The sequence below is a fragment of the Chiloscyllium punctatum genome, chromosome 25, assembly GCF_047496795.1.
Source record: "Chiloscyllium punctatum isolate Juve2018m chromosome 25, sChiPun1.3, whole genome shotgun sequence".
Classification (NCBI taxonomy): domain Eukaryota; kingdom Metazoa; phylum Chordata; class Chondrichthyes; order Orectolobiformes; family Hemiscylliidae; genus Chiloscyllium; species Chiloscyllium punctatum.
Genome location: NC_092763.1, coordinates 25,049,689 through 25,072,098, shown reverse-complemented (window position 1 = coordinate 25,072,098; position 22,410 = coordinate 25,049,689). Strand labels below are relative to the sequence as shown.

Here is a 22,410-nt window from a genome sequence, read left to right as displayed (position 1 = left end):
GAATGCTGTAAACATTTAAAATTCTTGGATGCCAACCAGTTCTGTTTACCGTGTCACTGTTTTTGGGTTAGTTGCGTTCAATAGTTGAGCTAAAAGCCTTTTGATGAAGTCAGTGGATCATTCTTAAAGGGGTTCTGCCTTCGCAACATCATTGCTTGAAGTCAGATGACAAAGGCCATTTGAGTCTCATTTTCCAACACTAACTCCACTTCAGAATGCGACAGTTGTGTTGGCTTTCATCACCCTTTCAAGTAGCTCCATTCCAGCTGCTAGAAAGTCTTTTCCAACAACCCAGTGCCCTCTGTTATATTGCTACTTTGATATGTTAGATTCACTGTGGAACCATGCCCTTTACCTCAAACAGTCTGGAATGCTTCAGTGATAAAGTGGTGCATTATTTGGTTGGATATTATTGATCTGGTCCAACATAATCCAGTTCTGGACAATGCAGCTCAAGAAGGCTGTATTCACATTGGAAAAGGTGCACTGCAGATTGACCAATGGAATGATATTGAGGATTAAAGGGTTGTATTATGAAGATCCATTACTTAAACTTTGCATTCCCTTTATTTTAGATGATTGAAGTGTGATCTATTTAAGTTACTCCAAATATTCAATAGGGTAGATGAAAACAAATTATTTCTTCAGGTGAGGTCAGAAGTGGATTCTACTGGAAGAAGCTGCATGAAAGGTAGTAAAAATCTGGAATGTTCTTCTCTAGAAGACTATGGATGCTGAGACAATTGGAGCTTTCGAGGCTGAAGTGATAGCTTATTGTTAAGTAAAATAAAGAAAGAAAAAAAAACTTTTGGTGCCTTTCATGACCTCAGGGTATCCCAAAATATTCACAGCCAGTTAAATCCAACTTTTTAAGTGTAGTTGCTGTTGTAATATAGGAAACATGACAGCCAATTGAACACAGTAAAATTCCACAAATGTTAGTCAGATGACATTATAAACTGTTTTATTTTCAGTAATATTTTTTGAGATAAATATTTTTAAACTTTGAAGTTAAGGGTTTTGAGGGATATGGAGCAAAAGTAACCAATAAAATGCAAATGATCTTATTGAATTGCAAGCAGATTTGAGGGGCTGACATTTTACACCTAATCCTGTTACCAAAAGTTAACACACTCTGTCCTGTTGCTTACTTTGAATATTTCTAGAAAGTCTCTTCTGCACTGCCTCTGAGGTTATAGAGTCCCAGGTAATAAAGTTGCTTCTCACATTCCTTCTCATTGATGCCAAGGACAAATCATCTCCTTTCTCTTCTGCGTTGTGCACAAGGATCAACAAAACCACAAGTTACTAGGGTAGTTTCACAAATTAGTGTTTACAAATCCCTTTTTTATTTCTAATCACTAAGATCTCACGGGAGATGGTTCCATCTTGCAACATTATCAAATACAAACTGTTTGACTTTTAGACACAGAAAGAGATTCAGTAGAGCTTTTTCCTGAAGACAGTCCTTCTTAATATTGTTTTTTCTTAAAGGGCATTATGAATAGATTACACATTAGGAAATGTGATAAGTATGAGAACTGTTAGAGTCAATTTGGAATGTGACAAAAATAAAATGCTGCTTAGAATGAAACAGCATGAAGGTCAAAAGTCTTTATTTGAAACCTTCAAATTCTTTACTTGTTAATCACGCATTTTCAGCTGTCAGTCCTTTTTTTTGTCTTGCTTTTTACTTTTTTATGGACTAATGTTTCCTGTTTCCTGTTTTACCTTTTTACTGTGTTGCAGCTTCTTATATGTGTGACCATCCTTTTGAATTTGTCTGGTCAGATTTCAAACCCTGTTAAAGAACTGAAGTCTTATTTTAACCTTTATTATAATCACAAATAACACCTTATGTGACTGTTAATGGAGAGCTAAACCTTTTTATCCTTGCTAACCTGTCTTCGCCTTTGCTATGGTTTACCACATTGCTTCTTTGTCAATACCAATGCTTGGTTCTGTTCTTATCCATCCAGTTGAGCCAGGGAATCAACTAGAATGGGCTGTCATTCAAATCTCAGCCTGTTCCCGATGAAGTTCCGCAGGATCCAACCATGATCCCTTTCTATTCTTTATTTTAATGCTGCCCCTCAATAACATTATCCAAAAACATGTCAGATTTCACATGCAGCCCTATCTCTCCACCATCTTGTTCAATCCCTTCACTGTTCCTGTATTGTCAACACTGCTTGCCTGATATCCAATAGAAATTTCTGCCAGTTAAATGCTGAAAGATCCACAGTCATTGTCTTTGATACCATCACTAATTCTGTGCCCTACTCACCAACTCCATCTCCTCCCTGGTTGCTGTTGGACACAGTCACAGACTGTTTACAACCATCGCCATCTCATTTGACCTTGCTGAGCTTTTGACCCTGTATTCCTCTGCGACCAAAACAGACTCCCTACACTTCCCAAAATCATTATCCATTTCTATCTCCCCTCTAGCTTGTCTGAAGCTGAAACCCTTAACCATGTTTTTGTTATTGCTTAGACTTGTTTTTTCCAGTTCACTTTGGTTGTTCTCCCATCATCCTCCCTCCATTACTTTGAGCTCATGCAAAATTCTGCACTGCCTGCCTAACTCTCATCAAACTCTCAAATAGAGGCAAAATTCAGCAGATAGTAGCAATCTGAAACAAGCACCAAAAATGCTGGAGAAGCTCAGCAGGGCTGACAGCATCTGTGGAGAAAGAAACAGAGTATGGTATGACTCTTCTTCAGAACTATACTGAGCTTTTACAGCATTCTTGATGTTCATTTCTCATCAAATCCTGTTCACCCATCATACTTTCAATCACTGAAATGCATTAGCTCTCAGTCTGGCAACATTTTAATTTAACATTCTCATCTTAAATTTGTGATTTCTTCCTTCCCTAACTTGGTTACTTACTGCAGACCTACTGCACTCCAAAATTACAATATTACTCCATTCCTGGTCTTTTGGGCATTTTCTTTCAGCCATCTAGACTGCAGATCTGGAATTCCTTCTTCAACTATTTATTTCTTCAAGCTGCTTCCTAAAACTTAAATCTTGCCAATATATTTGTCATCTTGGTCCTAATGTCTCCTCCTTTGTTCACGAGGTTTTTTTTGTTCCTACTTTGAAATGTTTTCCTACGTTAAATTTGCTATAAATTTGCAAGTTACTGTAGCTACTGGCGTGGATGTTTTACTTATGTAAATTCGTGAATGATCAATGCCTTTAAAGGACTATGTTCTACCTGGTAAACCCTGAGTGTTTGTATAGCAGATTTAATAGTAGTTTGTAGGAGCAAATTACTGCAGATACTGGAATCTACTTAAAACAATAAATGCTGGAGATCACAATGGGTCAGACAGCATCCATGGAGAGCGAGCAAACTAACGTTTTGAGTCTAGATGACTCTTTATCAGAGTTGAGCTGAGGTAGGTGATTATCTCAGTCAGAACGGTTTGCAAGTTTTTAAAAAATGACATTTTAGGAGTTTTTCTCTTGGCAGTTTAGACTTTACCTGCAGATGAACTGGTGTTACATTATTAATAGAGTACATGATGAGATTGCATGCTTTCCCCTGTAGTGATGGAATTAACCCCAGAATGGCTCATGATGTATTATAGAGAAATAGTAGTGGATTGTTTTTGATTCCTCTGAAGTGGCTTGGAATAAAAATTTGCTTGGGTTCCAGCTTATGGCAATTATATGAAAGCCAATGTTCTAATATTACAGCAAGTTTAAAGAAAATATTCATGGCATCTGGGCATCACTTGTAATGCCAACATTTACCTCACATTTCTAATTGCCCTTGAGAAGACGTGGTCAGCTATCTTCTTGAACCACAGCAGTCCATGTGCTGTTAGGGAGAATATTCCACAAATTTTATGTGGTGACAGTGAAAGAGTGGTGATTGTTCCAAGTCAGGAAGATGTGTGACTTGGTGTGGTAGTAGGTGATGGTGTTCCAAAGTATCTGGTGCCCTTGTCAAATTAAATGCTGAGTTTGTGGGGTTGGAAGTTTCTGTTGAAAGTAAAGTGAATTGCTGTATTGCTTTTTGTAGATGGTACACACTGTTGCCACTGCATCAATGGTGAAAGGAATGAATGTGGAAGGTCTTAGCTGGGGTACCAGCCATATGGATGGTGGTGTTCCAGCTAATTGGTACAAATTTTTTCAAACAATTAAACCCTCCGAAACATTAATTATTCCCTTCACATCTACCTAACGTCTTTTAAATCAACAACAGAACCTACATAAATATGCAGTACGTGTACCTAAAGGAGCACAGTAAAAATTTTGACCAACAAGTAAGAGCATTGCAATATTAAATCTTAACCAATTCACAAATAATGTAGCAACCTTCATTTTACTGTATACTGATTTAATAGTGCCCTCCTACTCTGTTTTAAATAAGGTTGGAATATGGAAACAACTAGGAATTCTAGATTATTTCTCCCAAAGTCTGTTTGTCAATCGCTCATTGCACAGTGATTGTGTGGGAGGAAATAGAAGGTGCCAATGAACACTGCATTGCAGTTGAGTTTGCTACACACTTTAAAACATAATGGCCTATTTGCCCAATACCTCAGCTTGTGTCTTCATAGATATTCATGGTTGGGGGAAGGAAAGATCAGTCAAGAAATTGGCTTAAATTTAAATTTGACGGTGCTCAGATTAACTTTACTGTACTTGGAATCAGTGCATTACGTTAGCTTCAGGTACAGAATTGGTCTGAGAGAACATATAGTGGTGTTATGGAAGGAGATGCTGAAAGTGAGCACCAGGGAAACAAATTTGAAAAGCTTTTGAAATGTTTAGGAGGCTATCCAGTTTAATAGTAACAAGGGCTGTGAAGGAAGTGAGGAGGAGAGGATTAAAAAGTCACGGGAAATATGGAGAAAGGAACACCAAGGTTCCTGAATGAAAACAGGAATTACTGGACAAAGGCAGATGAACTTGGCCTCAACCATCCTAGTAGTTGAATAACAACCTAGTGGCTACAGGAGCATGCCAGAGGATAGGGTTTCTGGCATGAATAGCTTGGCTTCTGACTCAAGTCTGTCCACCATCTATAAAGCCTAATACTGATCTGAAATGGAATAGTCTGCACCTCCCTGAAGTAACACTCAAGCTCAATAATATAGAACTTTACAGTACTGAACGAGGCCATTTGACGTACCTTGTCTGCACTGACTCCTGAAAGAGCTACCCAGCTAGCCCGCTCTCCAGCCGTACCTCCATAACCCTCTAACTTCACTTTCAAATATATATCCAGCTTTCTTTTGAACCCTCCGATGGAATCTGTCTGCACTGCCCTCTCAGGCAGCACATTCCAAATTCTAACTCTCTGAGAAAGGTTTCTCGTTATTTTACTCCTAGCTCTGTTGCTGACAATCTTGAAATTGTCGGCACTAGTTACTAACATACCAACTAGTGGAATCAGAATGTCCTCATTTACCCTGTCAAAATAATTTATAATTTTGAACACCTCAATAAGGTCACCTAATCTTCTCTGCTCCAAGGAGAATAAGCCCAATTTCTTAAACTTTGTTGTAGCTAAAATCCTTCATACCTGGTATCATTCTAGTAAACCACGTTTGAATTCTCTCCAGGGCTTTAAACATCCTTCCTTAAATAAGGTGCTCGGAACTGAACACAGTACCCAATTGTGGTCTGATGGATGATTTTTAGATGTGTAGCATCACCTCCTCGCTTTTTAAACTCCTATGCCTCTATAAACCCAAGAATCCTATAAGCCTTCTGAACAATTGTTTCAATTTGCCTGGCCACCTTCACAGATTCATACACATGAACCCCAAAGTGCCATTGCTGCTGTACTTCCCTCTGTGCTGTACCCTTGAGCCCATAGAGTTTCTATTTGTATTTGTTCTACCAAATTGCATTACATCACATTTCTCTGTATAGAAATTTATCTGCCAGCTTTATGCCCATTTGGCATACACTTGTCAATGTCCATCTGAAGTCACTCAGAAGCATTCTCTCAATTCGCTGTTCTCCCCAACTTATCTGCAAATTTACAGACATTGCCTTCAGGTCCCATTGCCAAATTGTTTATATAAATCAGAAAAAAACAAGAGTCCAACACCAATACCTGGGGAACATCACTTTCAGCTTGTTTCCAAACTGAGAAATGCCCATCTATACTGGTCCTGTTTCATATCTTTTAGCCGGTTTCTATTTCATGCTGCCAAGGACTGATCAATTCCAAACGTTTCTAATTTGCTAACTAACCTGCCATGTGGCATTGTATCGAATGCTATCTGAAAGTCAGTGACAGTCTGAACGTCAGGAAGAATATATGCGGCTTGATTGACACCATATCCACCATCTTCACATTTCCTCCCAAAAGTACTGCACGGTGAACGTAGGGTAATGCACAACCTATCTGTACTCTTTTGACAACCCCTTCCAAACTCATTATCTGTACTGGCTCCTACAAGAGCTACCCAGCTAGTCCCACTCTCCAGCCCTACCTCTGTAACCCTCTAACTTCACTTTCAAATATATATCCAGCTCTCTTTTGAACCCTCCGATGGAATCTGTCTGCACTGATGGAAGGACTAGTGCTGCAGATACATGGGAATACCACCACCTGCATGTCCCACCCCATCCTAACTTGAAAGTGAAGGGGCAGCAGTATATTTCTACTTGGTTGTCCTTCTTCCCAACAGTTCCATGGGTGTACCTACACCATCTTGATTACAGTGTTTTAAGAAAGTAGCTCATCACCATCACCTCAAAGGTAATTAGTAAAGGGCAATAAATGCTGGCTTAGCCAGCCACAACCACATTCTGTGAATAAATGTATTTTTTTTAAAAACACTACAATAATAATGGATTGATTAATCGCCAGTTCTATCAGTTAGTGTAAAACATGTCCAGACATGAGGTGAAGTAGCCCTGTAATATTGGAGAGTTTTGGAAGCCATGAGTCCAAAGTCTAGAGCCTGCCATGCTCTCTATATGTCAAGTCTCAAATTAATCATGTAGCCTATTCTAAAATACTATTTTCTGAAAAATAGCAGAATATAGAGTAATGCAACAGGCTGCCCGTTCTGTCTGTTTCTGAAGGCAAGGTTATGCTGAATATTGTGAAGGAGAATCCCTGACATTTTTGTAGGTTAACCCTACAGCAAATCTGCTAAGATATGAAAAAATCCTTTATACCACAGCTGATTCTAATGCTGACTGGTTTCTCAGCACTCGCTTCAGGGTGGTTGTGGATAGATTTGCAGCTGATAGCACAGATCTTTGCTACAGCCTCTGAATCGATTCGGATTTTGTGAAAATCTGTTGTGTTTGTCAGGGAGATAAATAAGTTCAGTAGAACTTTGGTGAGTGTGACTAATTAATTTAAACTGGCTGTTGACCTCTTGCTTGATAACTATCCAAACAGTCTCCATATCAACATGATGTACTATGACAGAAGAATCTTCCAACATTACATTTCTTCACTTATTGGCATAAATTTGTATTCCTTTTGTTCCTGTTAGGCATGGTTTAAGGCTCGCTTAGCATGTAGTGAAGAAACTTATACTTTCTACATCATTCATAAAAGGATAGCTCAGTGTTTTCTGATTCCTTAGCCCACTCTTTCTTTTTGTTCAGTGTGTCCTGGTCAGTATTTCTCTATTAGTCAGCATCAGGTGTTTTGCTAAACGACCAGTCTCATAGCCATGGTCCTATTGAAACAATTCCATTTCCTTACCAGTGTTAAAGTCAAGTGAACTGTCCAAGTTATAAGTGATTCTCAAGCTGTTGAAATACTTATAATGATGCCAAAGCTTTAAACCACCGAACATTACTTAGATCATTTTATTCATTTCTAGGCACCCGCATTTCAGAAAAGATATATTGTCCTTAGAGGTTTTTAACTGTTTTGTGGAATGTAAGTACTGCTGGTAAGCCAAATTTGTTAGTCATCCCTTCTGAAGGTGTTGATGAACTGTCTTTTGAACTGCTGCAGTTTATCCCATGTACGTGCAACCAAAGTGCTGTTAGGGAGATATGGTATGCATATTCACCAGAATGATATTGGTACTAAAAGAATTTAAATTATAAGGACAGTGAGGATAAAACTGGCTTACGTTCCCCATTACAATCAGAAGCAGGGAATGTTATAATAGGGAGCAAAGAGATGGTCAACCTATTAATACATACAGTAGTTCTGCCTTCACAAATGAAGCCAAAATAACATCCCAAATGTGTTGGTGAACATGGGGTCTAGTGAGAGGGAGGAACTGAAGGAAGTCAGTTTTAGTAGGGAAATGGTATCAGGGAATTTGATTATATTAAAGGCAGACAAGTTCCCAGGGCCCAGTAATCTATATGCCGGAGCTCTGAAGAAAGTGGCTTTAGAACTAATGGACACACCTACCACTTCCTCTGGCAAGTTGTTCCATACATGCACCACCTGCTGTATGAAAAATTACACTTGCACTGCTGATCCTTTTTTAAATCTTACCTTTCACACAGTAAGCCTATGCCCTCTATTTGTGACACCTCTTACCCTTTCCGTGCTCCTCTATGATTTTATGAAGCTCCAGTGGTCTAGGGAAAAAAGCCCCAGCCTATTCAGTCTCTCCCTATGAATCATACACTCCAGTCACGGCAACATCTTTGTAAATGTTTTCTGCACCCTCTCAAGATTAACAACATTCTTCCTGTAGAAGGGTGACCAGAGTTGTATGCAGCATTCTAAAAATGGTATCACTAATGCCCTGTACAGCCACAACTTGATCTCTCAATTCCTATACTCAATGCACTGACCAATAAAGGCAAGCGTACCAAACGCTGTCTTCACCACCCTATCTACATATGACTCCACTTTCAAGGATCTGCTACCTTCTCTTTGTTCAGCATCACTCCTCAGGGCCCTATTATGAGCCTTGCACTGGTTTGCCTTAACAAAATGCAACATCTCCATTAAACTCCGTTTGCTACCCGTTGGCCCATTGGATCAAGGTCCTGTTATACCCTGAGGTAACCATCATCACTGTGCACCACACCACCCATTTTGATGGCGTCTGCAAACTTAATAACCATGCTTCTTATATTATCATCCAAATCATTTACATAAATGACAAAAAGAAGTGGACCTGGCACCGATCCTTGTGACTGATGATCGCAGGCCTCTGGTCTGAAAAGCAACCTTCTACCATCACCCTCTGTATCCTTGGGAAGAGATCCAACAGAATCAGATGGATTTACAAAGAGGAAATCATGTTTGACAAAACTAGAGGCATTTTTTGAGGATATAACCAGTAAGGTTGATGAGGGGGTGGCCTATGGATGTGGTTTACTTGAACTTTCAGAAGATTGTCAATAGGGCACATAAGAGACTATCATGTAAAACTAAAGGTCATTGGATTGGGTGTAGTTTACTGACATAGAGAACTGGTTGGCCGATAGGAAACAACGCAGGAATAAACTTTCCAACTGTCAGGCAGTGACTAGGTACTGCTGGGATCAGTGCTTGGACCCCATAAATTCAGAATATATATTCATGATGCAAATGAAGGAACTGGAGTCCAAAACTAGAGGGCATAGGTTTAAGGTGAAAGGAGAAAGATTTAAAGGCTCTTTTAAAGGGGCAACCTTTTCACGCAGAGGGTGGAAAGGTTGCCCCTTTCAGTGTATGGAATGAGGAAGTGATGGAGGTTGCCACAATTCTTACATTTAAAAGTCATCTGGATGGGTATATGAATAGAAAGGGTGTAAGATGGATGTGGGCCAAATACTGGTAAATGGGACTAGATTAATTTAGGATATTTGGTCGGCATGGACAAGTTGGACTGAAGGGTGTGCATTCTTGCTGTACAACTCCAAGACTCTATAATATCTTGCAAACTTGAGGCATCACAAAACTGGGTGGAAAATGAGCTGGAAGGAGGATGCAGAGATGATTCAGTGTAATTTGAACAAGTTGAGTAGACAAATGCATGGCAAATGAAACATAATGTGAGTAAATATGAGATTATCCACTTTGATAGCAAATACAGGAAGGCACATTATTAGGAGGATGTGCAACAAGACATAGGTATCCTTGTACATTGGTTTCTGAAAGTAAACATATAGGTGCAGCCAGTGATGAAGGAGGCAAGTGGTATGTTGGCCTTCATATCAAGAAGAGCAGGATGTCTTGCTGAAATTATACAAAGCCTTGTTGAGACCACACCTGGATTATTTCTCAGGTCTTTTTACATGAGAAAGAAAGTTTTGGCTATGGAGGGAGTGCAATGGAGATTTGTCAGACTGATTCCTGGGATAGCAGGGCTAAGGTATGAAGAGAGACTATATTGTTTAGGCATTTTTCACTGAATGTTCAAAGAGAGAGGATCTCATAAAAAAACCTATACAATTCTAACCAGGTTAGACAAAGTGAACTCAAAACCCAAAACCAGGAGTCACAGTGTCGTCCCATTTCCCCCTCCAGTTGAAGCAAAACGCTCGGAGATACAGTAGTTTTACCTTCCTTTATTCCAGGCCCTGGAGAGAGAGAAACGATCACCCATGTGCTCAGGGGCTCTCTCAAACAACGGTTTCTCAATGAACTATATAATCATTTTACAGGAAGGAGCATCCAGATAAGGCAACATACATATTAATTGGGTGACCATTACAATCAATGAGTATCAATAGCAGAGACCAAACCCTTTACTGTTATACAATGAATGTTCTTAACTTTGTTAACTGGATTCATACAATGGATACTTTTACTCTTGTTAGCTGACCTTGCTTACTGAATACTTCCAATATTGTTAAATGGCTGTACATAATGACTGCTTTTCTGTCTTGCTAACCCATTGTATAGGCAATTATTGCTCATCTCACTTGTCCTACAAAAGTTTTACTGACATTAAAACAGAAATTGTTGGAGAAACTCAACAGGCCTGGCAATATCTGTGGGGAGAAAGTGGAGTTAATGTTTTCAATCCAGTGACTCTCCATCAGTACTGCCAGTGCTGCATGAATGCTTCCTTGAACCATAATTTTGATATAACAAAGAGCCTGTTGGGGCACTTCAGGGGATAATTAAGAGTCAACCCCAGGGTGTGGAATTGGAGTCACATTTAAGCTAGACAGAGCAACAGGATTGCTTCCCTCAGGAATAAAAATTGACCTAGTTCTAACAGATTCTAGGCATGTGCTCTCATTAGAGAGTGGTGATTTAATCTGAGGGTCAGCATGCCTGAGGCGAGGGGAGAGGTTGAGGAGGAGAATCTGTCATGGTAACTAAGCAGGAACTAAGCAGGTGTGGGAATTGGACCCACACTGCTGCATTGCAAACTAGCTGTCCAGCCAATTGAGCTGTCTGTTTTTGATAATCTTGGTTTTAGGATAATCAGTGCCAGTAAGAACCCTTTTGCGTTGAAATGGTGCCATGAAGTTCTTTTATGTCCCAAAGCCAGGTGACTGTGATCTCAGTTCGTGTCTCATTTGAAAGGCAGTCAGTATTGCATTGGAATGTCGACCTTGGTTACGGACTCAAAGTTCTGTAGTAAGGCTTGAAACTATGACTTTCGGACTTTGATGAGAGTGCTACCCCCTGAGCCACAGCTAAGTGTTACTGTGATAAAGTCAGTCACTGTTATTTTGCACAAGTTGACAAAGGAACTTGTTTCTAGTTTACTTGTTTGCCTACTATGAGCAATGATGAAAGGTTATGTGATCTTTGCACAAAGTTGCAAAAGCCTGTAGCCAGTCTGTAATTAATGAGGCATTAAGCTTTGGAAACGTAGATATAGATATAATTATTTCAAAGACGGAAAAGAACTCTATATCCATTTTATGATGGCTACCTCCTTCCTGAGCTTGAGAGTTACCATTAGGTACAACTGGCCTCTGATTAACTTCCAGAGATTTACAAATTGAGACTGCTTTCCCAGATTCTGTTGGAGCAGTGATTCTAAAAGGGACATGAAGTGTAGTTCCATTGTGGACTGTAAACATTGCACATGTTGCTGGGTGTACACAAACAACTTCACAGGTAATGTGCTTGATGTTTTCATCAAACATTTTGAGTGCACCATCTTTTAGGAGTTACAGTTTGAAGAATAAAAGATATATAAAAACAAATGTGCATGTGCAAATGTGTCCATGAGCATGCATTGTGTACGTCAAACAAAAAAGATATTTCTCTGTGAAGATCTGTAGTAGAATAGGAATGAGATGTACTTTCCAAAATAGTGCAGTGTGTTGAGAATATTGTAGCAAGACCCTGTGTTAAATCACCGGTTTCTACTCTGTTCCCTAATTTGAGACAATTTAACAATAGGTTGTGGAGGTTGGCCTAAAGTAGGGAGAAGTGAAAATCAACAAGTGGATCTGAGATTGCTCACAATCCAGTGATTTACTTTTGGACAATGTGAGGGTGTCCAGTGAAGACAGAAAAACAATACTGCAGTGATGTCTCAGGATAGCAGCAAGCTGATTGGCTGATGAAGAAAATATCTTGAGAAACTCTACCTAAATTATAGTTATTCTAAGAAAAGTGTAAAATTATTTTCGGGATAAAGTTAGCTAGTAAGACCCAAGAATTCTGAGGGGACATTTAATGCAGGGGAGGTCTGCTGAGTGGAAGGTGTGACCTGACAAGTGGGGAGTCATATTGTACCAGTGTCCAGGATGACCACATGTGCCAGAAGTGCTCCCAAGTGCATAGATTTTGTGCTCTGGGTTTTGAAGCTCGAATGGCAGCTGGAAATACTGGCACATCCACAACACAGCTACATGGATAGAAGAAAGAAGGGAATGGGTGACCACCAGGCAGGTGGAACAGGCAGGTAGTGCAGAAGTATCCAGTGATCCTGCTCTCAAATTGATTTTTCCATTTTGGAAGCTGATAAGGCCACTGCTACCTCAAGGGAGTGCAGACAGAGCCAAGCACCTGGAACCACAAGCTGCCTGACTGTACAGGAGGGAAAGAAAAAGAATGTAGGGACGATAGTTTAATCATCAAATGCTTAAAGTATGGAAGCAGGCCAATCAGTCCTTTGAGTCCACACAGACACTCCAAAGAGCATCCTACCCGGGCAAACCCCATACCCTTTCATTGTAAACCTCTGGGCAACTTAACATGGCCAATTCACCCAACCTGCACATCTTTGGACTGTGGGAGGAAACCTGAGCACCCAGAGGAAACCCAAGCACCCAGAGGAAACCCAAGCATATTCAGGGAGTACGTGCGAACTTCATACAGACGGTCACCCAAAGGTGGAGTTGAATCTGGGTCCCTGGCGCTGTGAGGCAGCAGTGCTAACCATTGAGCCATATAGTCAAAGAGTTCTCCAGCACAATTTGTTCCATGCCGACCAAAATGTCCGTCCACACTAACCCAATTTCGCTGCACTTGGTTCATATCCTTTGAAGGGGTAAAATCAATGACTGCAGATGCTGGAAACCAGATTCTGGATTAGTGGTGCTGGAAGAGCACAGCAGTTCAGGCAGCATCCGAGAAGCAGCGAAATTGATGTTTCAGGCAAAAGCCCTTCATCAGGAATAAAGGCAGTGAGCCTGGAGGAGAGAGTGGAGTGGATAGGTGGAAAAGAAGATAGGCAGGTCGGACAAGTCATGGGGATAGTGCTGAGCTGGAAGTTTGGAACTAGGGCGAGGTGGGGGAAGGGGAAATGAGGAAACTGTTGAAGTCCACATTGATGCCCTGGGGTTGAAGTGTCCCGAGGCGGAAGATGAGGCGTTCTTCCTCCAGGCGTCTGATGGTGAGGGAATGGCGGTGAAGGAGGCCCAGGACCTCCATGTCCTCAGCAGAGTGGGAGGGGGAGTTGAAATGTTGGGCCACGGGGCGGTGTGTTTGATTGGTGCGGGTGTCCCGGAGATGTTCCCTAAAGCGCTCTGCTAGGAGGCGCCCAGTCTTCCCAATGTAGAGGAGGCCACATCGGGAGCAATGGATACAATAAATGATATTAGTGGATGTGCAGGTAAAACTTTGATGGATATGGAAGGCTTCTTTAGGGCCTTGGATAGAGGTGAGGGAGGAGGTGTGGGCACAGGTTTTACAGTTCCTGCAGTGGCAGGGGAAAGTGCCAGGATTGGAGGGTGGGTTGTAGGGGGCGTGGACCTGACCAGGTAGTCGCGGAGGGAACAGTCTTTGCGGAAGGCAGAATGGGGTGGGGAGGGAAATATATCCCTGGTGGTGGGGTCTTTTGGAGGTGGCGGAAATGTTGGCGGATGATTTGGTTTATGCGAAGGTTGGTAGGGTGGAAGGTGAGCACCAGGAGTGTTCTGTCCTTGTTACGGTTGGAGGGGTGGGGTCTGAGGGAGCAGTTGCGGAATGTGGACGAGATGCGTTGGAGGGCATCTTTAACCACGTGGGAAGGGAAATTGCAGTCTCTAAAGAAGGAGGCCATCTGGTGTGTTCTGTAGTGGAACTGGTCCTCCTGGGAGCAGATACGGCGGAGGCAGAGGAATTGGGAATACGGGATGGCATTTTTGCAAGAGGTAGGGTGGGAAGAGGTGTAATCCAGGTAGCTGTGGGAGTCGGGTTTGTAAAAAATATCGGTGTCAAGTCGGTCGTCATTAATGGAGATGGAGAGGTCCAGGAAGGGGAGGGAGGTGTCAGAGATGGTCCAGGTAAATTTAAGGTCAGGGTGGAATGTGTTGGTGAAGTTGATGAATTGCTCAACCTCCTCACGGGAGCACGAGGTGGTGCCAATGCAGTCATCAATGTAGCGGAGGAAGGGGTGGGGAGTGGTGCCGGTGTAATTACGGAAGATCAACTGATCTACGTAGCCAACAAAGAGACAGGCATAGCTGGGGCCCATACGTGTGCCATGGCTACCCCTTTGGTCTGGAGGAAGTGGGAGGATTCAAAGGAGAAATTGTTAAGAGTGAGGACCAGTTCGGCCAAACGAATGAGAATGTTGGTGGAAGGGTACTGTTGGGGACGTCTGGAGAAGAAAAACGGAGGGCTTGGAGGCCCTGGTCATGGCAGATGGAGGTGTAGAGGGATTGGATATCCATGGTGATGATGAGGCGTTGTGGGCCGGGGAAACGGAAGTCTTGGAGGAGGTGGAGGGCGTGGGTGGTGTCACGAATGTATGTGGGGAGTTCCTGGACTAGGGGGGATAGGACAGTGTCGAGCTAGGTAGAGATGAGTTCAGTGGGGCAGGAGCATGCTGAGATAATGTGTCGGCCAGGGTGGTCAGGCTTGTGGATCTTGGGAAGGAGGTAGAACCGGGCAGTGCGGGGTCCCCGGACTATGAGGTTGGAAGCTGTGGGTGGGAGATTTCCGAGGTGATGAGGTCCTGTATGGTCTGGGAGATGATGGTTTGGTGATGGGGGGTGGGATCATGGTCGAGGGGGCAGTAGGAAGAGGTGTCCTCGTTGGCGTTTGGCTTCAGCGTTGTAGAGGTCAGTGCCCAAGACTACTACTGCGCCCCCGTTATCCGCTGGCTTGATGGTGAGGTTGGGATTGGAGCAGAGGGATTGGAGGGCTGCGCGTTGTGAGGGTGAGAGGTTGGAGTGGGGGAGGGGGGTAGGCAGGTTGAGGCGGTTAATGTCCCGGCGGCAGTTGGAAATGAAGAGGTCGAGGGCAGGTAATAGGCCAGCGCAGGGTGTTCAGGTGTATGCAGTGTGTTGGAGGTGGGCGAAGGGGTCCTGATTGTGAAAGTAAGCTCGGAGGCGGAGGCGGCGGAAGAATTGTTCGACGTCACGGCGTGTATTAAATTCATTGATGTGTGGACAGAGGGGGATGAAGGTGAGTCCTTTGCTGAGGACTGATCGTTTGTCCTAAGTGAGGGGGAATCTGGGGGGATGGTGAAAACTCGGCAGGGCTGGGAGCTGGGATCTGGTGTGGGTGTAGAGCTGGGAGTGGGTGTGATGGTGGGGGGAATGGGGGTGGAGTCCTGAGCAGGGGTGGTGTTCCCCTCAGGGTTCTGGGGGGTGGGGATATGTGACAGTGGGGTCTATGGGGGGCATGTCAGCAGAATGCAGGTGAGTGGCACTGGTGGGGGTGGAAGTGGTGGAAGTCACTGAGCATGTGGCATCAGCGATGATGTGAGGGGCAGAAGTGATGTCACGTGTGATGCATGAGGAATTGTGAGGGGTGGAAGTGGTTGTGGGAGTGGCCATGATGGGGCGGAAGTGACATCATCAATCAGCGTGGGGTTGGGAACTGCTTGGCTAATGGCGTCTGAGTAGATTCCGAGGCCAGGGGAATCTTCTGGAATGTTTGAGGAGCGCTGGTTATGGAGGTGGGTAGATAAAAGTTTGTTGTACTTACAGTTTTTGATGTTTGAGATGGAGTTGAAATACTGTTTGTTGAGAGTATGAATTCTCCTGAGGATGTAGTACAGAAGGGGTCCTTTGCAATTCTGAGAGAGTGTGGCCCTCAGCTGAGGCAGGGATGACTGTAGAGAGGTTAGGTGCCGGCGCATTGCTGCAAGCGTGGAGCGGAGGATCTTGAAGGAGAACTGTTGCTGGTGTTTTTGAATCTTTAGTCTGTACTGTTTGTCCTGTTCGGGTCCGAACTCTGCTGGATTAAAGGTGGTCTGGAGTCCATATCCTTCTAAACCTTTCATACCCATGTATTTGTCCAAATTACTTTTAAATGTTGTTAATGTACCCACCTCAACCACTCCTGTTGTCGACTCATTCAATGTGCGTACCACCCTCTGTGTAAAAAAAGTTGCCCCTCAGGTTCCCTTTAATTCTTTCTCCTCTAACCTTCAACTGAAGCCCTCTAGTCCTCGATTCCCCAACCCTAGGAAAAAAAACTGAGTGCTTTCACCCTATCCATGCTTCTCAAGATGTTATGCACTTTTACAAGGTTCCCCCCTTATCTCCTATTCTCTAAAGAAAATGTCCTAGCTTATTCAACCTCTCACCATTGAGTCCTGGTAACATCCTTGTAAGTTTCTTCTGTACTCTTTCCAGTTTAATAACATGATCCCAAAACAAGGTGACCAAAACTGTACACAAGACTCCAAGTGTGGCCTTACCAATGTCCTGTACAACTGCAACATAGCTTCCCAACTTTATACTCAACACCTTGATTGATGAAGACCAGTGTGCCAAAAGCCTTTTTTCCTGTCTTGTCAGCCTGTGACTCCACTTTCAGAGAACCATGTACCTGAACTCCAATGTCCCTGTGTTCCACTACACTCCTTAAGGCCCTACCATGAAACTCCTACATTGATTTGATTTTCCAAAATGTAAGACCTCACACTTGTCTCTATTAAACTCCATTTGCCATTCCCTAGCTGATCAAGGTCCTGCTGCAATTTGCAATAATCTTTCTCACTGTCCATGTTGCCGCCTATTTTATTGTCATCTGCAATCATGCCTTGTACACTCTCCTGTCGATCATTGATATAGATAACAAACAGCAATGGGCCCAGCACCGACCCCTGAGGCACTCCAGTAGTCACAGGCCTCCAGTCTGACAAGCATCCTTCCACTATTACCTTCTACTACTTACCATCAAGCCAATTGTGTATCCAATTTGCCACTTTCCCCTGTTGTCCACGCGATCTAATTTTCCAGAGCAGCCTACCATGAGGAATCTTATCAAAGGCCTTACTGAAATCCATATAGATGGCATCTATTGCCCTCCCCTCACCTTTCTGGTCACTTAATCAAAGAAGTGTAAACAGTCTGATAGTGATTGGTGATTAATTTGTTAGGGGAATAGACAGGCGTTTCTGTGGCCACAAACGTAAGTCTAGGATGATAAGTTACCTGTTTAGTGTCAGGGTCAGGGATGTCACTGAATGGAAGCATCTTGAAGGGAGAAAGCAATAAATTCGAACCAACAATATAGGTAGAATGAGGGATGAGGTCTCGCATCAAGTGTTCACAGAGTGAGACTGTAGATTAAAAAGCAGGACCTCTCATATTATAACCTTAAGATTACTTCCAGTGCCACAGGCAAGTGAGCACAAAAATAGGAGAATAGACCAGCTGAAACCATGGCTCAAGAGTTGTTCAGGAGGGAGGGTTTTAGATTTCTTGATCAGTGGGACCATTTCTGTGGAAGCTGGGATCTCTACATTCGGTCTGCACCTGAACTAGAATGGGGCTAACATCTTTGTGGAAGCCAGTGCTGCTGGGAGATGTTTAAACTAGTTTAGTCGGGCAGGGCACGCAACACATTAATTCAGTAATGACACAGCATAACTTGGAAAAGGAACCCAGGCAGAGCAAGTTTAGCCATGTGGTGTTTTGAGAGAGTAAAGCAAGGCTGAGTGACCTCTACTTTAATGCCAAGAATACTATAGGAAAGTCAGATGAGATAAGGAAATGGATTGTGTTAATTAAACCAAACACCCAGAAAAGCTTACCTCACCTGCTAATCTGCTAAAATATGAGTGACAGAGAACTCCCAAATTCCACTATTTAAAGAAAATAACATCAATTTATTTTTTAACTCTAAAAGTGAATGTTAAACAACAACTATTCACAACTCTAAGCCCCCCTTTCTCTTAACTGATTACTATCTGCCTCCAACTCTATAACAATATGCTGTTCCAATAAGACACTTATTAAAATTACATCAACTTAATTTCAAAACCACAGTTTCCATTGTCTTCTGTCTTCACTCTTCTGGCTGAGGATCTCCTTGGGTCATCGTCTTTGTACTGTGAGTATGTTTCACATGAAAAGGTACCTTTGATAGAGTGTGTTTCCTAATTTCTTTGAGAGCAAGATGTTAGATGGACAATTAGCTCTCTGGCTTGACGACAGTTGATCTCTGAAAAATTTTCAAAATGACCACATTTTATACCTTCTAACATTGGATTGTCTTATTGGTTTGATGTTGGCAAAACAATAAATTCACATTCAATTGGGTTTTAGTATCTTGAGATATAATTTAAACTGATTAAATTGAAATCGTTGTCAAAACAGCAATGAAAATTCAGGTGTCCATTTCACAGCCAAATATTCCTTACTTTCAATTTTCCAGTACACTCTGGACTGCCATCTAGTCATGTACACAGGTAAGTGTAAGCTCTCAGTTCAGAATAGCATTCCCTCTCTCTTAAAGTCACATTACACGTCTTCAACTTCATAACAATTGACACAACTGCGATGTTGCCATCACAGCTGTGTTTGAAGGAGGATAAGACTGGCAACTTTAACATTCTGGGATATAGGATCTTTAGGCAGGACAGGGGAGGCTGCAAAAGTGGAGGTAGTATTGCATTATTAGTTACGGAGTAAATAAGGAGGCAAGGTTAGAGTGGTGCTGGAAAAGCACAACAGGTCAGGCAGCATCTGAGGAGCAGGAAAATCTATGTTTTGAGCAAAAGCCCTCCATCGGCCCTTCAGGGCCTTTGCCTGAAACATCAATTTTCCTGCTTCTTGGATGCTGCCTGACCTGCTGTGCTTTTCCAGCACCACTCTAATCTTGACTCTGATCCCCAGCATCTGCAGTATTCACTTTTGCCTAGTAAATAAGGAGGGAAGATAGCTTGGAAGTGTCATCAAGTATTAATTGGGATAATCAGAGTACAAAGGGTTTAGGGAGAGCAGATTTCTCAGGGCGTACATGTGTTTTATGTCAACATGTTCCTACAGTACAGAGTCGGACCTAATTCTGTGGAATGAAGCTGGAAAGATGTTCCAGGTGATAGCGGGGGAGTATTTTAGTGATCGTGATCACAACATGGTATGCTTTAAGTTTGGTTAAGTTATGGAAAAGGAGAAAGATGGTCTGCAAAAAAAGGGTTTTTGATTGGGTTAAGGCAGGTTTTATTAAAATATGGCAGGGTCTGGCGAAAACAGAATGAAAGTAGCTACTTGAGGGTAAACCCACAATGTTCAAAAAGATATGGGGTTGATGGGGGAGGTGTGGAATACAGACCCATGTTCCCTTTAGTGTGAAATGTAGGAGCCCAGAGAACAATGGATATGTAGGAATATTCAAGCTGGATAAAAAGGGAAAGAAGTTTATAACAAAGGGAGCACTGGAGACATGTCACTTTAAGAAAGTTATTTTATCCTTGGGTATTTGCATAGAGATGGTAAAGGTAGAGGTGCGGAAGGGTTTAGTTCAACAATGGAAGGGGTGTGGCCAATTCTCCCAGATCAGGCATTTTCTAAGTTAAAAATCACACAACACCAAGTTATAGTCCAACAGGTTTATTGGAAGCACACCTAGCTTTCAGAGCGTCGCTCCTTCAGTGGAGGGCTCAATCCTAACACAGAATTTATAGCAAAAGTTTACAGTGTGATGTAACTAAATTATACATTGAAAAATTGATTATTAAGTCTTTTATTGTTTGAATACCATGAAAGTTTCACTTCTTTCATGTGTAAATCACAAAACCTTTTTTTAAAAGTTGCGTTCTCAGGTTAGCTGTTAACAATGGATGATAGCTAGACAATATGTTGAAGGTGTTAGCCCCCTGTGTTCTCTGTCTGTGCCATGATGTTTAGATTGATTCTAATCTAAAAAGTGAGATAACGGAGTTTTACATAAATTCATGCAGTTTTTGAGCAAAGTACAAATTCACCCCACAAAATATACGTGTGCATGTGGATCTTTGTCTGTCTGTGTGTCTGTCTGGGTTGGGGGTTGTGAGTGTGAGAAAGTGTATGTGTGTGTAGTGAGTGTAGAGTGTCTTAAGTCTGTGAGGGGGTGCATGTGTGACCGTGGGAGTGTGTGTGTCTGTAAGGGTGTGTGTAGGAGTGTCTGTGTGTGTATAGTGCAATGGTGGTCACCTGTAATGTGACATGAAGCCAAGGTCCCGGTTGAGGCCCTCCCTATGTGTACCAAACTTAGCTATCGGCTTCTGCTCTGCCACTTTTCTCTGCTGCCTGTCCCGAAGTCCACCTTGGAGATGGTCACCCGAAGGTCCAAGGCTGAATGTCCTGGACCACTGAAGTGTTCCCCAACTGGGAGGGAACCCTCCTGTCTGTTGATTGTTGTGCGGTGCCCATTCATCCATTGTCGCTGCCTTTGCTTGGTTTCCCCAATGTACCATGCCTCCAGGCATCCTTGCCTGCAACGTATAAGGTAGACAACGTTAGCTGAGTCACGTGACTACCTGCCATGTACAAGGTGGGAGGTGTCCCCACGCGTAATGGTGGTATCTGTGTCCACACTCTGACACGTCTTGCATCGCCTATCGTGACAGGGTTGTATGGTGTTGTCCTAAGAGCCGGGCAGCTTGCTACAAACAATGATCTGTTTGAGGTTTGGCGGTTGTTTAAAGGCAATAGTGGAGGTGTGGGGAAGGTCTTGGTGAGGTGCTCATCCTCATTGATAATGTGTTGCAGGTCACGAAGAACATGGCGTAGTTTTTCAGCTTCTGGGAAATACTGAACAACGAAGGGTACCCTGTTGGTTGCAGCACATGTCTGTGTCCTTAGGAGGTCATTACAGTTCCTTGCTGTGGCACGTCAGAACTGGCGGTCTATGAGTTGGGCCTCGTACCCCGTTCTTGTGAGGGCATCCCTGAGTACTTCCAGGTGTCTGTCACATTCCTCCTCATCTGAGCAGATCCGGTGTATGCGTAGGGCTTGTCCATCGGGGACGGCTGTTTTAATATGTTTTGGGTGGAAGCTGGAGAAGTGTAGCATTGTGAGGTTGTCTGTGGGTTTGCATAGAGTGTGGTACTGAGGTGTCCATCCTTGATGGGGATGCATGTGTCCAAGAATGAGACAGATAGTTGAGAGTAGTCCATGGTGAGTTTGATGGTGGGATGAAACTTGTTGTTGTCACTGTGTAGTTTTTATCAGTGACTCCTCACCATGGGTCCAGAGGAAGAAAATGTCATCAATGTACCTGGTGTATAATGTTGGTTGGAGATCCTCCATAGAGAAGAAGTCTTGTTTGAACCTGTGCATAAAAATGTTGGCATATTGGGGTGCAGATTTGGACCCATGGTTCTTCCAGGTGTCTGGATGAAGAACTGGTTGTCAAAGGTGAAGACGTTGTGATCAAGGATAAAGCGGATGAGTTGTAGGATGGTGTTTGGAGATTGGCATTTGTTGGTGTTGAGTACTGAGGCTGTTGCCGCAATGCCATCCTTGTGGGGGACACTGGTGTAGAGTGCGGAAACGTCCATTGTGACGAGGAATGTTCCCAGTTCGACTGGTCTGTGGGTGCTGAGTTTCTGTAAGAAATCCGTGGTGTCACGAGAGAAGCTGGGGATCCCCTGTACAATAGGTTTCAAGATGCCTTTAATATAGCCAGAGAGATTCTCACATACGGTCCCATTGCCCGACATGATGGGACGTCCTGGTGTGTTGGCTTTGTGTACCTTTGGAAGAAGTGAGGGCGCGTAGGGAACTCTGAAGGACTGGATCCAAAGTTCTGATCAATGTGTTTAATTCACAGCCGTGTTCTTTCGGATCAGCTGGTAGTTCAGCCTGTAGTGTTCCTGTATGTTCAGTTGTCGGTACACTTCCTTGCAGTAATCTGTTCTATTCTGAATGACAATGGC

The 22,410-nt window shown here is 42.9% G+C and overlaps 1 protein-coding gene across 14 annotated transcripts in view; it reads left to right on the top strand.

The window, feature by feature from the left end:
- The window catches only part of LOC140495763 (muscleblind-like protein 3), a 287,745-nt gene that overhangs the window by 159,498 nt on the left and 105,837 nt on the right, over positions 1-22,410 (top strand). The window lies entirely within an intron of this gene.